At 39.0% G+C, this 17,281-nt stretch overlaps 1 protein-coding gene across 1 annotated transcript in view; it reads left to right on the top strand.

Annotated features, from left to right (window-relative positions):
• The window catches only part of LOC131918826 (membrane cofactor protein-like), a 31,281-nt gene extending 17,887 nt beyond the window's left edge, over positions 1–13,394 (top strand). Inside the window, exons 3-4 of the transcript XR_009381095.1 lie at positions 9,081–9,202; positions 13,252–13,394. The gene's annotated coding sequence lies outside the window, so the exon portion shown is untranslated. The remainder of the gene's footprint in view (positions 1–9,080; positions 9,203–13,251) is intronic.
• The last annotated feature ends 3,887 nt before the right edge of the window (positions 13,395–17,281 follow it).

The raw sequence follows: 17,281 nt of genomic DNA, 5'->3' as shown, positions 1-17,281 counted from the left end.
TCCTCTAAAAAGCAGGTAGGATTCGTCCTCTAAAAAGCAGGTAGGATAGCACTTTAAAAATATATGTCCTTGTATGAAAATATTCAAAGGAGCTAAGAAGATGGATCACTCAGTCTAGCCCCTTTTATGCCTGTCAAGGCAGCTATGGCAAGACTGAAGGCATAGGAAGGCAAATCCCTAGGAAACGTATGGACTAGATAGTTTGGCCTAGATGACAAAGCTCCTTCCATGCCAACCAATGAGAGTCCTGACCCTCAAGAAATATGCGGAAACTACCTGACATACATCATAGGCTGTAGACAAATTGCTAAACGGTCTTATTAAATAAAAACCTAGAGCCAGATACAGGTGTGAAAACCTGAGAGATCAGAGGAATAGGAAAAGCTACAAGCTAACCTCACCTCACCAACATCTCAGTCTCCAAAGAGAGACCTACTTCCTGTATACCCATGCCTATATGCCTTTCTGTTCTGCTAGCTCATTTGTTCTCTCCATCCAGCTACATCACTTGCTCTTCTTGCCCAGCTCTGTCACTTCCTGTCTATCTGTATTGACCTCCAGATCTCCATAGTTAACTAGTGTTGGAATTTAAGGTGTGTGCCACCATGCCTGGCTCTGTTCCCAGTGTGACCTTGAACTCACAGAGATCCAGACAGAGCCTTGCCTCCTGAGTGATAGGATTAAAGGCATGTGCTACCATTGCCTGACTTCGATGTTTAATATAGTGGTTGGCTTTTTCCTCTGATCCTCGGATAAATTTTTTTTGGGGGGGACACAAATAAAATATCACCACAATAGTCTATTCTCTAACATTCTCAAACAAGTATATCCATACCCAGGAATTCATGTACACACCACATACAAACACACACACACACACACACACACACACACACACACACACACCACAATGGACTTCTCTTTAGCATATGATGTAATATCATGTCAGAATAACCTACTCACCATAAATATAAAACTACTCTGTAAAAGTTGAGTGACTACTCTTAAGCATTAAATAATATCTATACATTTAATACAGTATTTAGGTTTGTAAAAAAATAAAACAAACATACTTAAATAGAATGCTTCTTTCTGAACAGACAAAGGAAGCACTCATACTGGGTTAAAGAATTTAGGAAACAGAGAAAACTTGTTTTATGGGTCATAGCTTCAGAGCCAAGAGAACTATGGAGAGAGCAGTCTTCAGAAATCTGCTTAGGGTTTCCCTAACTCAGTGGTTGAATATTAATTTGTATGTGCACAGGATGAAATAAATTGATAGAGGAAATAAATGGAAACTAGAGGCTGAACAAACCAAGTTCCCATTTGGATAAATAGAATTAGAGTTAAATCCTAAGTAATTAAATATGACAAAGAAGAATACTCCTGGGCAGTAGAATTGAACTACCACTAGACTGAAGGTTATTCGAAGCATGTCTACATCTTTTAAACAAGTTTAAACTAATGAAACTTATGTGCATACCACATTAACAGACAGAACACTGAACTCCATTAGTTATCAATAAAATGTTCCCAAGATACAGCATCAAATAAAATCACTCAATGCTTTAAAAAAATGAAAACATAGGAACATTGATCATCCTTATCTACCTGTTGTTAGAATAAGAGCTACATGACGTAATAGAATGAGATGACAGAATTTGGAAGGAAGCCTTAACAAAATGGAGGGAAATTGAATCAAAAATTCCATGTATGGTGATAATAGTACCTACACTTAAAATTTAATTGAATAGTGACATAAGCTAATTGTCCATTATGGAAACATGTTTTGGTGAACTTGAAGAGCTAAGGAAAAAATCTTTAAGTGAGAGATAAAAAATATTTTTATAAGTAGAGAGATTTCAATGACATAAGAAAAATATCACTTGATATTTTAAGTCTAGAGAGAAATTTGAAGATTCCAAGGGGAAAAGAAAGTACTCATTTGAGGAAATAATGGGAAATAATGGCAACATTTTCCAAACAGTCTAAAAATTTTGTATTCTCAGGTTTGTAGAATCATACATCCCTTAAGCATAACCAAAGGGAATCATAACAAGACATCATAACTAAAATTGTGAGGAGCAATCACAGAGAGAGAGAAAGAGAGAGAGAGAGAGAGAGAGAGAGAGAGAGAGAGAGAGAGAGAGAGAGAGAGAGAGAGAACTTCTCACATCATTTGGGGGAAAAGACACATAAAAGGGATAAGGAAAGAATGACCACAAATAACTCAAAAAAATGAAGAATAATGAAAGCCGGGCGGTGGTGGCACACGCCTTTAATCCCAGCACTCGGGAGGCAGAGCCAGGCGGATCTCTGTGAGTTCGAGGCCAGCCTGGGCTACCACGTGAGTTCCAGGAGAGGTGCAAAGCTACACAGAGAAACCCTGTCTCGAAAAACCAAAAAAAACCAACAAAAAAACTGAAGTCCAAAGGAAGAATAATGAAAAGAAAAGCAAAATGAAAGGAAATCCCAAGAAAACTGCATGACATCTGACTGTGCCTAAAAGAGAAATATATAAGACTAAAATCCCACATCCAGTGAAATTATTTAAAACTAAAATTCAAGGGCCTGGAGAGACAGCTCATAGACTAAGACACTCGTCACATATGTGTGAGCCCTGAATCCCCAGATACCATGCAAAAGTGGGATTTGGTGTGTTATCAAAAGGAAGAAGACATGAAGTGAGGTGGTGGAGTTGGGAGCACAGGGGGAGTTGGAGGAGGCAAATGCAGGATGGAGATGGACACGATCATATTTCATTGTATACAGGTATAAAATTCTTAAGTTTTTTTAAAAGCTGTACAGAGTGTCATCCACCTGCCATCCTAGCACTTGGATAGATCCTCAAGGCAAGTAGGCTAGACCATCAAATTCTGGGCACAGGGAGAAGCCCAGCCTCAAATAGAGCAGAGCAATCACAAGTCACCCAAGATCAACTTTGGGCTTTCACATGCTTGGTCATATATGTGCACACATATGCACTTACATGCCCACACTCATGTGGACAGATGTACACACAAACATGCATGTCACATACCACACACACATACACTTAAAACAAATGAAAGTTAGAAATTCTGGAAAAGGTTCCCACAAATAAAACCTAAATATTGTTTTTGTCAGTAGCAGGGTTTTGCTATAAGAAATGATAAAAGAAGCTTTTTAGGCAGAAAAAAAATCAAGTAAATAGTTTTGTCTATACAAAGGAATAAATGGTAGTGTGTTGCCTAATCTGAAAATATTTCTTGCTTGAATCTTTCTGAAGTTATTAAAATTCTAATTAGGTTTTTAGTTTGGTTCATAGCATCATGCAAATGTTAAGTTCTTTATTGAAAATTGTGCTATGTCATATAAGACATTAACACTAAGGAAAACAGAAAGAATATATAAGAAATATTCTTTCTGTGAGATGTCTTTCTGTATGCTGTGAATATGTGTTGCTCTGATTGGTTGATAAATAAAGCTGCATTGGCCTAGGGCAAGGCAGCTTAGAGGCAGGAGGGAAATCCAAGCAGATGTATGGAGAGAAGAAAGGAGATGAAGGAGAGACTCCAGCCACCACAAAAGGAGCAGCAAGGTGCCAACAGATTGGTGATACCATGGCCATGTGGTAACTTATAAATTAATAGAAATGAGTTAAGTTATAAGAGCTAGCTAGCAAGAAGCCTGCCATAGGCCAAACAATTGGTAATCAATATTAGCCTCTGAATGATTATTTTATAAGTGGCTGAGGGACTGGGGGGGCAGGGCAGGACCTGAGAAAACCTATGGCAACACATTCTGACTATTTTTACAGCATTTCCATAAGCCAAAAATTAATTCAAAATAAAAAATTAAACAAAGACAGGACTTCCAACCTCCCTGTGGCCATGCTGGGCAGATCCCACTGCAGTGAACAGGTATGTGATGGAGAAATGGGAGAGATGGAGAAGGGAAGTGGTTGCATGCACTTTGCAGAGAAGCTGAAGTGAAGGTGTGTTGATGGTGAGGAATAGACTGATATGGGTGGCCTAGGCTGACACCTGGGGGCCATATGTTGTCCTGATGTGCTACTGGTGAGGGTCATGTCTGGGTCTGTGGTCTGACCACAGCCCGGGTCTGTATTGATGTCCACAGCCCATGTTACTGTTGGAGGTCATGGGAAAGCTGTCTCTGGAGGTCTGGGCACTGGGGAACTGGACTTGCCAAAGTGGGAGAACTGTCCGCAGTGGTGTGAGCAAGAGGGATTAAAGGCTCACTTTCTGGCATTAAAGGCCTGTGTCACCATGCCTGGCTGTTTCCAATGTGGCCTTGAACTCACAGAGATCCAGAGAGATTTGTCTTTGGAATGCTAGGATTAAAGGCATGAGTGCCACCATTTTCTAGCCTCTTTATCTAGTGGCTGTCTGTTCTCTGACCCCAGATAAATTTACTAGGGTGCACAATATTTTGGGGAACACAATACCACCACACTGGACCACGGCATGAATATCTTTTACTTTACAGCTAATATCTACTTATAAGTGAGTACATACCATATTTGTCTTTCTGGGTCTGGATTCCTTCACTCAGGACTTTTTCTAGTTCCATCCATTTGCCTGCAAATTTCATGATGTCATTGTTTTTAACAGCTGAGTAATACTCCATTGTGTAAATGTACCACATTTTCTTTATCCATTCTTACGTTATGGTACATTTAGGTTATTCCAAGTCTGGGGCTAGTATGAGTAAATAAGTTGTGAACATAATCGAGCAAGTGTCCTTGTGGTATGATGAAGTGTCCTTTGGGTATATGCTCAGGGTATATGCTGGGTCTTGTGATAGGTTGATTCCCAATTTTCTGGGAAACCACCATATTGGTTTCCATCATGGCTGTACAAGTTTTCACTGGCACTGGCAATGGAGGAGTGTTCCCCTTGCTCCACATCCTCTCCAGCATGAACTGTCACTTGTGTTTTTTATCTTAGCTGTTCTTTCAGGTGTAAGATGAAATCTCAGAGTATGTTTAATTTGCATTTCCCTGATGGTTAAGGATGCTGAACATTTCTATCAGTGTTCTCAGCCATTTGAGATTCCTCTGTTGAGAATTCCCTCTCTAGACATGTACCCCATATTTTTGTTTATTTGTTTTTCAAGACAGAGTTTTTTTGTGTAGTTTTTGGTGCCTGTCCTGGATCTCACTCTGTAGACCAGGCTGCCCTCGAAAGTTGGTGAAAATCTTTTCCCATTCTGTGGGCTGCTGACACAGATTATTTTACAGATCATTTTAAACCTTGGTTATACTTAGGGTGTTTAAGTCCTTGTAGGTACACAAATAAATCTCTCTCTCTTTCTTTCTTCCTTTCTTTCCTTCTTTCTTTCTCTCTTTCTTTCTTTCTTTCTCTCTCTCTCTCTCTCTCTCTCTCTCTCTCTCTCTCTCTCTCTCATTTTTATTTTTGTTAAGGGCAGTAAACAATATGATCCTCAAGGATCATTTGGCTTGAGAGAACCCTCAACCAGCCTCTTTATCACTTAGTCCATCTACAAAAAACTAAACCAAAGGCCTTATTTTACTGTTCCTTCCAGAAGACAGACAGGGAGAGGATTCTCAAACACTTGGCTTCTCCCCTACTCATCTGACCTAAGACAAAAGTCTGAAAGCTTTAAACAAAGATCTAATGGGATTTTCTTCCCATCAGTAGGGACACTTGGTGCAGGACTAATCCAACAAGTTCAAGGCTAGAATCAAAACACATTTGCCCCAAGTTGTGGGCCTATCAGCTTCCCTGCCATTGTTTAAACTGGCCAAATATAAATTAGAAAAAGGTAATCTCCTGAAGTCTTTAAAATACCTAGCCTTCTAGGAGAAGCCAGATGTTGGTTTTTGGAATGACTTTGCTTTACAGAGGGTCTTTCTCTTTGTGTGCCTTGCTCATGTGTGCATGTTTCCCCACCTTTAATAAAAAAAATATTTTTTCACTGGTTAAAAACAAACAAACAAAGAATGATAGGTTTGTCTAAAATTGTAACATCAATGTAGCATTAGAAGTTTTAATTTCTGAATTTGGAGTAGCCATAGTTTTTCTGTAGTTGCTTATTTCTCTTAGCTGCTGATATTCCTGGTTTTGTGGGTTTCTAAACTGGTTCCTGGGAGCTCCAGAGATTCTGTACATGTTTATAACTTGTATTGAATCCCTACAGTCAGTAATCCTGACCAATCATGACAGTCTGGGCATTCTACAAAGATCTCACTCTTCATCACCACTAGGAACTGTGTATATGCAATTCTGTTTATAAGGAAAGCAAGTGCAGCTCCCCAGCATGACTCTTCCAAATCCCTCCCAGATCCTGTCTTCAGTGCCTCTCCTACCTCCTAAGTTCTTTCTGCATAGAGGTAGATCTCTTCACTTACCTCTGTGGACATGTTCTAAGAGAAGGCCAGATCAGAAGTCACACATTTAGCCCATTTTTAACCCTCAGTAAACATTTGCAAAAGTTTCTTACAGATCAAATTGGAGGAGCATTACTTAAATGGAACCAGAAAAATGCTTTCTTCCATCAGAGAGAGCAACTTTAGACCTAGCCTCTTGGTTTTAAAATTTTTCAGATACGTTTATTAGAACACCTGTGCTCTCTCTGCTCACAAACAGTTTACAGAATTTCAGGAAACAGAAAATCATGTTTAAATGAACCATGCGAACATCAGAGCTACCTCCAATCTCATAAACCTTCTCCAGACCATCATTGTGTTGTTTGGGGATTAGAACAACATATCTGATGGTTAGTTTCCTGATTCATATCCTAGAGGCAGAACAATTGCTTTCCCACATGAAAACCCAACAAAACAAACAAAAGAGCTTAGTAATAATGTGTTAGCTCATTAAGCACATATGTATCTTTCCCTGATTATATTTGATTGCATTTGAAGGATGTTAGCATTGCAGACTCACCTATTTCTCATCACTAGCCTGTGTCTTTCTGTAGAATGAATTGCATAAGGATTTGATGCAGCTTTCATGCTTGTGGTTCTATGAAAACTACACAACAAATGAGCCACTAAGAAGTCAGGTTTCCAAAGAGAATTTAAGTGGTATCAAGTTTAGTTATAGCAAATGATAAGATTTTGTTTTTAAACATATTGGAAGGATCACATAGTTTACTTATTATTTTTCCACTCAAAGATTTACTGAATGTCCAATGCGTAGACTGTGAGTGCCAGGTACTCCATTGTAGTAAAAAATCATGAACTAAATAAAACTCAAGAAAAACTCTATTTTAAAGTTAGTTCGAAGCTAAGTTGGACTTTGGCAGCTATACTGATATCCTTCTTCAAGACACACTGAATTATAAAATGTCATCCGCTCCTCTCCTCCCTTTCTTTCCTCTCATTGCCTTTCATCTTCCCCATGCTCCCTGCTCTTGTTTGCTCTTCCTGTCTTATGTCCACAGTTCATGATCCTCAAAAGTCTGCCTGCTATTTCTTAAGTTGCAGTTTAGCGACTAGTAAGTATTCCAGACCTTAATTCCATGAGATCAGAGAAAACAGAGGGAGTCAGTAATAAGGGAAGGGGTTATGTATTGAGAATTTCACAAGGAGGACAGAAACTTGGTATCTGTAATGAGAAAGGCATTTTATGGAACAATTAAAAGCTAGGATACCTCTGTCATAAAAAATGCATGAGCTGAGGCAGACCCATCAGTGATGTAAATTAAAGGACTATGGAACCAATTTACTGAAGGAAGAAATTTGAGTATTACCCTAAGTGGTGAAGGGCTAAAGGAACTTACTTCTTACTTCTCACCTGATTAACACAGCTAATGTTGTATATGGATTAGAAATGAAACAGAATGAGCAAATAATCTCCAAACCTCATGTTTCTAGTTAGGACTGCCTTCAAATATTAAAAAATAAGAGATGGTTGTTGAGTATTCTTCCTGGTCCTTTGTAAATACCAGAGAAGTAAGAGGAAAACAGAAAAGTAGCTCCAGAAAAACAATGGATTTTGACAGAATACAGGAATTAAACTCAGTACAATCTAAGGAGATCTGAGTTCTCACTCTATTTTCTCCTTTTGCACTTTTCTAAAAGACCCTCAATTGCTTAGTAAATGTTTTTGGCACAAATTGCCACCCTTCTTTCCTTTTATTCTCTCCCACGCAGACTACACCTATTAATTCTGACATCCATTACAGGAATCATCTCAGTGCACTTCAATTATGTGCATTAAAGCACAATGTATGTTCTCGGTTATTCGCCCTTGCTTGTGTTCCAATGTCTTTCTTCTTTTTATTGGCACACAAAGCCGTGTTCAAGTCAGATCAGTTTTCTGTGTTAACTCATTAATGTTTAAGGTCAAGATCATCACTCTATGGGTGAGTTCTGTTTTATTAAAGACATATACTATTACATCTATGTAACCAAACACACGTATATTTTTCCCCAGGCAGCATACTACATAGTGTTACATATCTTTATGTCACTTACCGCTTCCTTTAAAACTTCCTTCAGTATAAAAGAAAGGTTACATAAAATATGCTCCATTTGACTTTTATAATATTAAAGCTACTGGAAAATATTTGCCTTGCCCAGTAAATAATGTTTCTTTATTTGAGAAATCAAATAACTTCTTCATGTCTTTGGGGATTTGTGAATATACTTGCTTTCTGAACCAGATCATTTGTTATGCAAGAAAGCCTGCAGAAACATTAACGATGTCTCTATCTGTAAGAACTTCAGAGACTACTGTGGAACCACAGCCAATGGATCTTACTTCCGTTCTCAGAAAGCTAATTGGATTCATAATAAATGTAAATTCACTGTGTGTTGAGGCAGACATTATCTTGAAAGGAAAAGTAACATGGCAAGAAATCAGGTCTGACTGCTTTGACACATAAAAGTGCATTGAAAACACACAGATGTGACTTATTCACTTTCCAAAATCATTGAAGACCAGCCTTTCATCTTGTGGTGAGTTCCTATTATACCTCAGTGGCTATCTGGGGAGCACGCATTTGTTAGGTAATCAAAAGATGGCTAGAAATTTGAATAAATTGCACTAATACAAAGTAACTTCAGCATACCAGAAATTTAGAGACATTGTTTGTTTGTTTGTTTTTAGACAAAATGAACCGAGTTTTAAAACGTTACAGCAGAAGGAAGCAGTGGTTCCTCCAGAGTGTGATGGCCACACTAATGAGTCCAGAAAAGATCAGAACATCATGAAATGTCACATGAAACAATGTAAGTAAATCTCTAAGGTTCACCAAAGGTAGACTTTCTGGTAGTGGAATGCCACTATAATGTAAGAAATTACCAAAACTCAGCTTCCTTTATTATGTGAAAAAAATAAAGTACAGAGTGAACTTTAGCACACACAAAAAACTAATGTCAGCTACATGCCGTGAGTTTGTGAGCTGCCCATTATTACTCAGCATTCATGCAATATGAACGTCATTGCCTGTAACCTGCTTCTGGTCCTTAGGGAGATTTGCAATTTTTAAAAACATTTCCATGTGATCAGGGAGGATAATTAGGCTATAGCAAAATAAATAATAAAAACTCTTGGGCTTAGCTAAAACTAATAAAAAAAATTTACTAAACACTTTTCCATAAAAGGAAAAATCCATTACGTGCTACTTTAGTGAGGTAGAACTTTTGTGATGGTTGATTTTAATTGTTGACTTGACAATCACCCCAATCATCTGAGAAGACTGTATCAATGAAGAATTGTCTGCATTGGATTAGCCTTTGCAAATGTTTGTGGAGGATTGTCTAAGTTATTTGACATGGGAAGACCCACTCCACTGTGGGCAACACTATTCCCTAGGCATGGGGTCCTGAAGTGAGTGTAGAAATAAAGGTAAGCTCAAGCAAGCAAGCAAGCAAGCAGTTTGCATACATTCATTTCTTTATATTCCTGGCTGTAGATGTCACTTGACTGGCTACTTGAACATTCTGCTTTAACTTCTCCACAGTTAGGGCCTGTGTTCAACTTTGATTTCTATTGCTGTAATAAACACAACGATGAAAAGCAACTTGGAGAGAAAAGGTTATATTTTAGATGATAGGTTATACATCAACAAGAGAAGCCAAGGCAGAAATGTGAGATAGGAGCTTGATGCAGAAAACAGAATTACTTCCAGAATCACATTCAGCTACCTTTCTTAGAAAGACCAGCCCCATCCCCATCCCTACTGAACCTTACTCTCACCTTTATACCCACTTCCAGTCCCCGTCAAGTTACCACCTGCTGTGGGCTGGGTATACTTCTATCAGTTAGCCAGCAAGAAATGCCCCACATATTTGTCCACAGGCCAAGCTGACAGAGGCAGCTCTTATGCAGAGATTCCCTCAGACAATCAAAACTGACCACTATAGATTGTGAGCTGGAATTATAAAATGAAAAATTTTAGTCAATAACTATACTCCCTAAGTTTCTTTTTTGTCAAGATATTTTTAACACAGCAACAGAAACAAAACAAAGATAGCACATGAACTACCTACAATGAAGCTACTTAAGGCCAATAGAGAAATGCTTACCCTTTAAGAAACCGTGCGACGAGTCCACACAAGAATCAAAAGTCCAAGCAAATGCTAGTACCTGGGAAAAAAACACATGCAGTGTGTCTTCTGACCACATACTCCAAATATATATACCTATGTCTTAATGAATAATGTTCATTGATGTTTTAAAGAATGAAAGCTAGGTAGATATTAAGGTTTTTAAGTCATGTTTACTTATAACTTTAAGAATGCAAGTCAGTTATACAGCTCAATGAGAGAGTTTTTGCTGAATATAGATGTTAGTCCTGGGTTTGATCCCCAATAGGCAAAATTAAAAACAAAAAAGCGAAACGATTCCATGCTGTTCACATGTTGGGTTGTGCCTGATTATAACACTAGCTTTCCTCCTGAGCACCTGCCCACCCTCTAAAGTTCCATTGACTCTCAGTTATGGCCCCAAATGGCATTGTCCTTTCACAGAAAGCAATGTGTGGATTTACATTCTCCTGGATTGTTGAAATGCCAAAATGTTGTGAGGCCTTGCTGGTCAGAGGTTGCAGTCTATCATGGCTTGGAAGCTCTCTCCAAGCTCCGCACAATATGGAGGACTTCTCCCCTACCCCCCACCCACAGTGAAAGCCTCCTGCTCTCTACCTAACCTTATTTGGAGAATGTCTCTAGGCCTGACTTATCTCAAAGATGACCATTAACACAGTGCCCTACAAGCACTCTTCCCCTGTTGTCCATATGGTGAGTAGGTGACATGCTCTAGTTATTTTGGTAGGGCTGTACCTCTATTAATACAGCTATATGATAGGACCACACCATTTAATGCAAGTTAGGTTGTAGGTTTTGAGGAAATGCTGAAGGAAGACCCCAGACTCAAATAATATGAAAGAGCAAAGAGCGTTTATTGTATCAGCATATGTGGGGTCATTTACCTATACAAAATGGCGACAACCCTGAGAAGAGCATGTAGGCTCCTTTTAAACATAGCTAGGAGGAGTTTCAGGGACAGTTAGGTCATCTAAAGTATGATTAGTTAAACACACAGCAGTTATATTAGTACACTTTTAATCGGCTGAGGCTTAATCTTATTGTTTTTGGACATATTTGTCCAAGCTTGGGCAAGTTCAGATGTGACTCAGAAGGGGATGGTGGATTTGTCCTTGAGACATTGTGAGGTTGGCTCAGGCCTCATCCCTGAAATTAAGAGCATTATAGATAAATGGGCCTTTTGGGGTGAGATACCTGTTTTGACCTTCTCAGAAAACTGAAACCTAAACTCAGTTATGAGAATGGGAGAGTTTATCCCTTGAAGGTGATTCCCCAGCTACTCTCCCCAATCCTATATATTCCTTATACTCTCGAATAAAGCTGAGCTGCCTCACTGAAGCTGTCTTCTGGAAGGCTATTTCTGTCATGCTCACAGGCCATACAAAGCTCTCTGTCACTGCATCTGCCCCTTTGTCCTTGTTTCCAATGGACCACCAGAAAAAAACAGGGGACCCCACACCAGGGTGTTGTGTGGCTATTTCCTCTGAACTGAAACAATTCCTCCTAGAAGGAGGATGCAGGATCACAAGACTCAGGAAGTCGGTGAAACTTCACAAGGCTCAAGAGTCACAGGAAACACTTGAGATCTGTGAAGCCCCTCCCCAAAGCTATAAAAGCTTCAACCGTTGCTGGGAGGCAGTGACTCCGGGTTGACGTTGCCTGTACCTGGGAATGCAGCTTTCATAAATCATAACCCATGCCGCGGTGAATTTTTGGTGATGCGGCTGCCTCGGAGACACTCATGCTCCTGTCGCCCCAATAAATTCACCAGGGAGACAAGTCGTTCTTGAGTGGAACTGTGTCATTTATCTTCCATAACCGAAGTAAATGGACATTCGTTCACATCTTTCCCTGAAAAGTCACACGGCACAGGGAAAGAACATATGAGGTAGAGAAGACAGCAGGTGGAAGTGGAGAGGAACTTTAAATGCCAGCAAGAGAGGTCACAATGTGGTCTGATAGGTAGAAGGATGTCAGATCATACAGGTCTTTATAAGGAACATCAAAATCAACCAGAACATTCTCAAGGGAACAACATAATACCACTTTAAAAATTTTTAGAATATAATACTGATAGATGACAAAATTAAATGAAGAGAAGGAAACAGCAGGCCCAACTAGGAAGCTATAATACACAAACCACAGTGAATCCTTACTGTGTCAAGAGATGAAGGTACTTGAGAAATCCATACTGAGATGTGTTTTAGTGAGTAGAAAGATCATCCAACAAAGCTGTGCACACTACTGCCATATATATGCAGCAGGACACAAAGACACTGTATGTTCCCACTGCAGTGGCTCACAGCTGCAATCCCAGGATTGTGAAGACAGAAGTGGAAGGACTGCCATAAATTTGAGCACAGCCTTTGATACAGAGAGACACAATCATATCATGAAAATATATATCACTGAGGAATGATTTGACATAAAGAATGAATAAACATGTTTCTGCTACACATGCTGTATGGAAAAGTGTCAATGGTCTGGGACTGGAGCACTCATAAAGAATAGAGAATAAGTAGGAGCTATGAAGTACCACCTTAGATACGTTAGGTTAGGACATGCGTTGGATGCATGTTATTGTTTGTGGGTTGTATAACAAGATTTTTCCTGGGAAGATGCAACACACAGCTATGCACCCCAGATAGGGAACCCAAAACAGACCAAAGTACTGATATACCCAAGTCCAAACTTAGTGAACCTATGAGTTTTATTTGGGTTTCTTACAGGAGCAGAAATGACTCAAAGACAACTGCATCACTAAGAGCCACCCCAACATGGGTGACAACTCATAAAAGCTAGGGATCTGGAGCATGCTACACAGCCTGGAGGCAGATCAACAAGATTGGAGAGAGTCCTTTCCAAGTGACTCAGATGAACAGAGCCTTATCTAGTCAGCTGGTCTGATCTCAGAGTCTTCTTTGTAACCTAGTTTGTCTGAGAGTAACCTTAACTGTTCTTTATTGCTTACTCTGGGAAGGAGGGCCATAGTGAATCTGTTCAGTTTCAGGGACTTCCTGATGTTGTTTTGAGTTGTTTATCTTCAGTTTTAAGGAGCTTCCTTGGAAAATGGAACTTTTCAATCTCAGAAGTAACTGCTATACAACAATGTGTAGAAATGGTAACAGGAAATTGATATTTTGAGTCTCAAGAGCAGAAATGAATATTTAAGAGACAAACCTGAAGAATAACAACCTGTAGACTATTTTAAACTATGACAGTAGGTTGGTTAAGAATACAAAGGGAACATCAGCCATGGAGGCACAGCACCACCCAGCAATTGAAGGATGCAGAAACTGAAAAATTATGAGTCACATGAATAGAGTTAAAGATAGTTTTAGTAGAAAATAGATTCATGGAAGTCAGGAAAGTTTTTTCTAAAACCAAAACATAGCAAGATGAGTTAAATGCCCTAAATATTTAGCGAGATGAAGACAGAGGGCTATTTTCAAAATCTAGCAATCGGTGATTTCCAAACTGTGGCAGTGGAACAGAATTGAAAGAAAACAAATTGGCATGGTTTGAATACAAAATAGGAGGAATTAGAGGTACAATTTTGCCTTGAAAAATGATGGTGATGATGCAAGTGATGTGAGGCCCAAGAAGAGGGTTGAACTTTGAAATGGGAAAGAGCAGAGCTCTAGAGTCCAGGTGGGAGGAACAGGACCCAGAGAGGAGCAGGGACACCTCACCTCCTCAATTAACAGAGGAGGGAAGAAAGGATGGATAAACAGGCAGATGCATGGGTCCACATAGTCTAGAAGAATGATATATTTTCCTTCTGCTTTCATCTGATTGGTGAGGTCTGAGGAAGGCTATTCATTTACAGTGTAAGAAGTATTGTTTCTTTTAAAGATGATAAAGCAGATTTGCCTTTGAAACCTAATCCTAACACTGGACGCTATCGGCTCTTATCCAGGTTTGTGAATTAAAATGTTATTACAGATTGGGGTTGTTGTTTTTTTTTTTTTTTTTGCTCTCCCCCCAAATTCAGCTCTTCTGATGAGGATGGGGCAAAAATAGACAGTTGGAATAAAGTTAGAGATTCTAAAAGTGTATATGACAGTGGGGGGAGAGGGGAAATCATTGAGCACTCATAAGGAGACAACACTAAAATTGGAATATAGAATCTAAATTGGATACGGAAGGAAGGGAGCGGTAGGGGGTGATGGTTTGCTGAAAGCAAAATTTGCATCAGGTGCCATTCCAAGAGAGATGATACTTTGGGTTGGAATAGGAATGTATACTAACTGGAGTCTAGACAGAAGAAAAAGGACGAATGGAAATAGAAACAAACTCCAAAAAAAGCGAAGCAGAAACTCTTGTCTCAAACTAGGCTTTGAAGCTCTGACATTAGAAGTCGTGAAGTAGCAGGTTGGCAGACAGGAACAGGGTGAAGCTTGCTCTGGACAGAGTTAAATCTGTGCACTCTCCTGGAGAACAGTCATGTTTGGTGGGTACTGGTTTAAGGTGAGGAAAAACACCCCAAAATGTGATAATTTCATAAAAAGCAGTTGGTGATACTGGAATAAAGGGATCAGTTTGCCAGCTGTTGAAGATTCATCTAGACCTTGTGATAAAAGAAAAAGCATTAAGTGAAGTTAAATAACTATCACTGTTTATATTATAGTTTTGACACCTAAGATGTCAAAAGTATAAGTATTGGAGTTTTCTCCATGCTTCACATCACAGGAAGCTCTGCTAGGTCTCTGAGATCCTGTTTCTCTCCAGCACTGAGTTAGTAAATGCATTGCATTGTGGGAACAGCCCATCTTCTTCCGTAGACATCAGCCTAATATATTAACAGCTTGCAAAACAGGGTGTTTCCAGCTTATAACAAAACTGTCAAAAGTACTCATACCTTTTTAGCAACAATTTAAACACAAACTTGCACACAGTTAAGACTCTGAACAGGTTCCTCACGTGTTCAGAATCCAAAACCTCATGTTCATCCACTGTAATCTCCTTCACCAAATTCTGTAATCGCAGAACTAAAGGGCTCCCTAGGTAGCCTAAAAGCTGTAGTTATAAAACAACAGAAGTGAAGTATGAATTTACACAGCAGGCAGTAAGCTCATGAAACTTATTCCCCTACCTGGCAGAATGAGCTAAAAATATAGCTTTCTATATATTTTCGGATGATAAATTTATAATAGGTTATTAATGAAACTAGAACATTTCGTATATAATCCTGACTTTTCTAAAGTAAAAATTATGTAGAACAAAACTGATTCTTGCCCTCACAAAAATGTATATACCAACAACATTGAAAAATGACTTCTCTTGGGATTAGTATACTATGGACCTAAAGAACAGATTCAATTCTTTCTCTGATAATACTTTACATGGCACCTGCATTCAAAGAAAAGAGAGAACAAAAATATTAGTCTTATTCTGTAAAATATCACAAGCTGACATGCTTCCCCTCTCCTTAATTTCTATCAATCACATACCATGCTTCGGAAATAAATAAATAAATAAATAAAAATAAAAATAAAACTTCCTCACTGTAATTTTAAATGAAATAAAACTAAAGTTGTTGATAAAAGGCTGTGGTTTAGTGAACTTGTGATAGATAAGAAATAATCAATTGCAATCTTAACATTTTTCTTCCATTCCTGAGAAAATTGTGTGATCCAGACATTTAAAAAGAGATAGGGTAACTGTTGTTGAATCTATAATTGCCAAATAGGCTGTCATTGTGGCCGGTTTGCAGGGGTATATGTCCAGATCCTGTTTAAAATAAAAGATGTTAAATGTAATATAGAAGACTAATGGTACTGCATAGCTAATACCAAGTGCAACACACAACAATGGAGAAGTACAGTAGATTAAGAGAGACCTAAGGATTTATATTTTAGGAGTGTGGACAGGTTTCACCACTCAATGTTGGTTTCCTGGAACATGGTTCACAAGAGCTGGATCTAAGGCATATGGAGACATGGTATAACCCTGGCTTTAAAACAAGAAGTAAGAATAGATGCCACTGCCAAATGAAGGAATGAATAAATAAGCACATGTTAAGATAATCAAATAATCCCATGTGAGCCTTGTTTAGTTGATTCGGTGGTCCATGTTCTCCTGGTGTCCTCTATCCCCTCTGACTCCTGTAATCTTTCACCCTCCACTTTTGTGGGGTTCCCCAGTCTTTGACGGGAGAGACTAGGTAGAAACCTCCAATTCAGACCTCAATTTCTGCATGTCTGGCTCTAAGTCTCTGTACCCACTCCCATCTGATACCAGAGGAAGCCTGTCTGATGGTGACTTGGCAAGTCATTGATCTATGAGTATAGCAGAATTATCATTAGGAATCATTTCATTGACTTTCTTTTGTTTGTTTTTGGCCATTCCTGTTTGGTACAGAGACTGAAGCAGCAAGCACAGAGCCTGTATGGGTCTGTACCAGGTCATCTGAGTATATGTTATGGCTGTTAGCTTGGTGTTTATGTGAGACTCCTAACAGTGGGAGCGGGTTTATCTCTGACTCTTTTGCATGCTCTTGAGACTCTTTTCCTCCTTTTGGATTGCCTTGTCCAGCCTTGATAGGTGGGCTTTCACCTTGTCTTATTGTAACTTGTTTAGTTATGAAGTAACAATGAAAATAATTTTATGGTTGGGGATCACCACAACATGAGGAACTATATTAAAGGGTCGCAGCATTAGGAAGATTGAGAACCACTGTTACAGAGGTTATTTCCTTAGCATTATCTTAACACAAATTGAAACAATATTGGCAAGCATTGATTCAAAACCATCAAT

Source organism: Peromyscus eremicus, chromosome 8b, assembly GCF_949786415.1.
Source record: "Peromyscus eremicus chromosome 8b, PerEre_H2_v1, whole genome shotgun sequence".
NCBI lineage: Eukaryota > Metazoa > Chordata > Mammalia > Rodentia > Cricetidae > Peromyscus > Peromyscus eremicus.
This window is presented reverse-complemented; position numbering and strand designations above follow the sequence as displayed.